This window comes from Sinocyclocheilus rhinocerous, unplaced genomic scaffold (genome assembly GCF_001515625.1).
Source record: "Sinocyclocheilus rhinocerous isolate Xijiao unplaced genomic scaffold, SAMN03320098_v1.1 scaffold1235, whole genome shotgun sequence".
In the NCBI taxonomy this organism is placed as follows: Eukaryota; Metazoa; Chordata; class Actinopteri; order Cypriniformes; family Cyprinidae; genus Sinocyclocheilus; species Sinocyclocheilus rhinocerous.
This window is the reverse complement of record NW_015657962.1, coordinates 58683-63379: the sequence shown is the minus strand read 5'-3', so window position 1 is coordinate 63379 and position 4697 is coordinate 58683. Positions and strand designations below refer to the sequence as shown.

The window sequence follows — 4697 nt, the reverse complement described above, 5'->3', positions numbered from 1 at the left end:
TTTAAATAAGGTTTAGGGGGCTCAGTTATACGCGGGGGACATTTCTGCATTGTTACAATGGACACCCCTGCTCCAAACACTCTTGAAACAAGAGCGATGTGTGTAACACTGCCGAGAAGTTCTGTTGAAACAGGTGAAGATACGCACTGGGAAAGACGTGGTCCGGCAAAGATTGGCCGTGAATATGAAGATTTTGTGAAGCAAGATTTCTCTGTGTCTGATGAACGCATGGGAAGATTTGTGTTTGACAAGATGCGGCAGACTGTGAAACTCTACGTTTTGGAATCTTACGAGGAATATACATCCGAATGTGACCACCTGCTTTTGACCGCCGTAGACTGGGCATACTTTTACAATCAAATTTGGAGAGAATTTAATTATGGTGGGAAAATTTGGTACTTTTTCCAGTGGGATGGTGCCACACAGGGAATGAGGTACCGTGCTACCAAGCCATCAGAAAAATGCCTATACGGCAGCATTTTTGTGCCACGTTGAAAAATAACTAAATAAATAAGATTAACGTCATAATATTTTAAGAATGATGTAAAAATTACGATAATAAAATCATGTTATATTGCGTGAAGTTAATGTGAAAATTCCGTCTATAGGCCTACTCCTCCAAAAACAAAAACAAAAAAAAGTCTGTGGCATCCGTCACTCTTTTGACTTTTTTTTAAAACTCTGATTGATCGTTTGTATTAAATTGTTCTGATTTTTTTTGAACATGCATTCAAATATTCATCTTTATTTCGTGCTGTAAATATTAAAGAGGAAAATAGCATTGATTCATATGCAGCTAGAACTGAAGCGAATTATCTCACTACAAATTAAAGAGCGTAAAAAGATGTTTATTGTTTGTATTTTATCATAAAATTGACAGAAGGCTGAGACTTTGTACTAACAAAGCACAAAGCTGCGATTATTGAGTGGCTTGCGTGCTACAAAAAATGAATGGACTTGAAAATGTAAACATCATTTCCAAGCATTATCCTATACCGTAAATAAAACAGTTTGTGAATAGTCACGATTCACGTAACGTTATTTACTTCAGAAAAATCAACAATAGGGTCTAAGTTACGTTAACCGAGCCCATAACGTTTGGGGGGGCCCGTACAAATTTTTTGCATATGGGCCCGGGGCTGACTCGCTACGCCACTATAATAACAATTATATATATATTTATATATATATATACATATATAAAATAAGAGCAAACATGGTCATAACATTGTGGTCAGTGGCCCTTGGCTTGGTAATGTTGGCAGAATTCGACCCTCTGTGAAAACGAATTGAGGAACCCTGGCCAAACTGTTTTGACCTTAACACAACGTGAATGTTGAGCGATCAAGCTGGCTAATTACAGTCCCTGATCCACGGGCAGGCACCTCCTCTCAACAAAGAGCCTGTGATCTCTGTAATGTTTTGTAGTTTGCTTGGTATGAAAGTAAGTACACAGATGCTTTTACATGCCTCTGACATAGTTTCGTGCTAGATCAGTCACAGACACAGAAACAACAGATCACTGCTTTTCATTCCTTTGTGTCGACAGTAATAATCCATTTGAATAAGCCCCTGCATTAATTGCTGCAATAATCATATGAACAAATCTCAAACATACCAAACTGTTTTGTGTGTGTGTTTAGTGATTTATTTTTGGGGGTTTTTTGACTGAAAGATTCAGAGAAAGCTAAATTGTTAGTTATTTCTGCTTTTAAAATCAAAAACAAATATAAATATGAATGCATAAACAAACAATGTAGTTTACTTCATAATGTGATTTTTTAATTTAAGGCTTTTAAGGCTTGGCTTTTTCACTGTGTTGTTTACTGGTTGAGGACACTGGGAGTGGTGCTTACAGTTGTACAGTCTAATGAGGTCACACCTTGGACACCCACCCCGCCCACTGTGCCATGACTGATATATATTTTCCTGCCCCTTTTACTACAGCCCACCAACAATAGCAGGGCTGCAGAGGAGCTGTCCTTGGTACTGATAGCTGGAAACGGTGTGAGCGAGTGCATGTGAGGGGGAGAGAGGAGGAGGGTGGAGGCGTGTTCTTTGTGTTGTGCAGCCCGAGTTAATCTGCTGTGGCATCTACGTAGAGAGGAGCCGTACATCCGAAAACCAGCACTGCTGTGAGGTGCCCAGCACAGCCCTTGCTCAAGTGTGTCCTTAAACAAAAAACAAGGATTCATTTCAAAAGTTCTTCTCCTGAGCCTGTGTGGTTCATCTTGGAAGACTCGAGGAGCTTTTTGCTTTGTGCTGTAGTAAGACTTTTAAAAGTGCATGTTGGTGGGAATTAGAAAGGATGTTTTTCTCAGGTTGTTCTCAAAATGTTGTTGCACTCTAGCAGGTGTAGCATGTACAGATGAAGAGGAGAGCATCTTTTAGGCTAGATTTACGTGCATACCCAGAGGGCTGAAGGTTCTTCAGCTACAAGGAGCTGCAGACAACTACTGTCACGGCTACATTCTCCCTGCCTCCTGCTTTTTGCACCTGAAACTTGGGAATTCGAGTTTATGTACCGGAGCTTGACTTTGAAATGGCTTGAAACTTTCCTGTTGGACTGGAGTTGGAATCTCAGGATATCAGTCCCAGGTGCTTTTGGGAAGACTACCTGAAATGGAGCTATCTGAAATGGGTGGCATTGTAGCCTGCAGGGACCTAGTTCCTCTGTAAGTACAAAACTCAACTGAGCTCTCGTCCCTTTCTTGAAACTTTACATTTATCCTTATTTTACAGACTTATGATTTCAGATGTAATAAACTGGATAAACTCTTTTGATTTGAAACTACAGCTGCATTCTCACACACACATGCAGACTTAAAATTTCACCCTGGCATGGACACTTTTCTTTGAAGATGGTGTCTCCATCTGTCTAGCTGTTACCTAGAAACATGTATTGTGTTCAGTTTGGAAAATAGGGTCATCTCTCCTCATAGGGCCGATTGTTGCAAATACTGTCAAATAAATAGGGAGGATAAGATGAGATGTTGGCAGAACATGCTAAAGAATCTACCAAGGAAACAGTTTAAATGGGAGAGGATAGTGAAATTACAGGATTAATGAGTGTATCTGATGCTTAGAAACAAGCCATTTCACAAGCCACCAAAAGTGTGCTGTATAATAGCATCACGCACAGATGCACAAAAAGTGCAAATATCCTTAAAGGGTTAGTTCACCCAAAAATGAAAATTCTGTCATTAATTACTCACCCTCATGTCAATTCAAACCCGTAAGACCTTTGTTCGTCTTCAGAACACAAATTAAGATATTTTTGATGGAATCTGAGAACTGTCTGACCCTGCATAGACAGCAATACATCTGAAATGTTCCCAAGTCCAGAAATGTAGCAAGGAGATATGTAAAATAATCCATGTGACATCAAGGGTTCAACCGTAATTTTACGAAGCTACGAGAATACTTTTTGTGTGCAAAAGAAGAAAAAAAAACGACTTTATTCAACAATTCGTTTATTATTATTTTATTTTATCTCCTTGCTACGTCTCTGGACTTGGGAACATTTCAGTTGTATTGCTGTCTATGCAGGATCAGACAGCTCTCAGATTCCATCAAAAATATCTTAATTTGTGTTCTGAAGATAAACGAAGGTCGTACAGGTTTGAGACGACATGAGGGTGAGTAATTAATGACAGAATTTTCATTTTTGGGTGAACTATCCCTTTAAAGCAAGATTAAATTACTTGTGAATCATAGAAATTCAAAGAATATATTAGATTTTCTTATCAAATTGTCAAATACTTTTTTCCTGTAAGCATAAACCTCACTGAATTATGTTAAACAAGACAAAAATTAGGAAATATTTTTTCCAATGAGCAAACGCAAACTTGCAACTTCTGCAAAGGTCCTACTGGCTAACTCAGCAAGGTCATGTGACATTGAACAGGTTCAAATGCAATAAGAAGAAAGTGAATATGAACTGAACACAACTGAAGATCTGCTCTGAAAACAAGTTTCTCAAAGGTCAACTGTAGATGATGCAGAGGATGCTGGACAACAGTGGTGGGTCTCTGAGCTGGAAGTGCGTTGCCCATTTGGCTGCTTTAAACCCCCCTTCCCCCCACCAACCTCCCTCCTCACACATAAATACTGCCCCTTACACATAAACAAGCATGTCCATATTCTTGGATCACTCTGAAAACACTGACCTACATAACACAGAGTGCTGTCTCCTCTCCTCCTCCTAGACTTCTGCAGATGTACATTGCAATAGACTATACATTCCACACTCTGCGTTTCTGCATCAATATGATTTTATGTGAACTTCGCACACCACACACAAACACATCCTGTTGAAAATATGGTTAATCAAGCTCAATAAATAGTCACACAACATGTTGTGTCTCACTAAATGCAGCCCATTACTCCACTAACACACAGTTCTTTCACTGTATGCTTCATAATCCAGGCTGATAAATGCATTGGCCTGTTTTCACGAGAACAAGGCTGTTAACAATGCTACAGATTACTCAAACTAATAAACAATTTCTTTGTATGTGTGCTCCTGAGGCTTAACCATCTCTCTGTGTTTGCTGACGGTGGGAGAATCTCATTGACCCAGAATCCTTGTTTACACAATAACCCATTAAAATAGCACTGCATATGAAATCAGCAGTTCTAAGCATATCTATCTATCTATCTATCTATCTATCTATGTATATATATACATATATATA

At 39.0% G+C, this 4697-nt stretch overlaps 1 protein-coding gene across 1 annotated transcript in view; it reads left to right on the top strand.

Moving 5' to 3' along the window:
• The first annotated feature begins 2040 nt into the window (after window positions 1-2040).
• nyap2b (neuronal tyrosine-phosphorylated phosphoinositide-3-kinase adaptor 2b) overlaps window positions 2041-4697 on the top strand; it is a 36144-nt gene continuing 33487 nt past the window's right edge. Inside the window, exon 1 of the mRNA XM_016529960.1 lies at window positions 2041-2675. The gene's annotated coding sequence lies outside the window, so the exon portion shown is untranslated. The remainder of the gene's footprint in view (window positions 2676-4697) is intronic.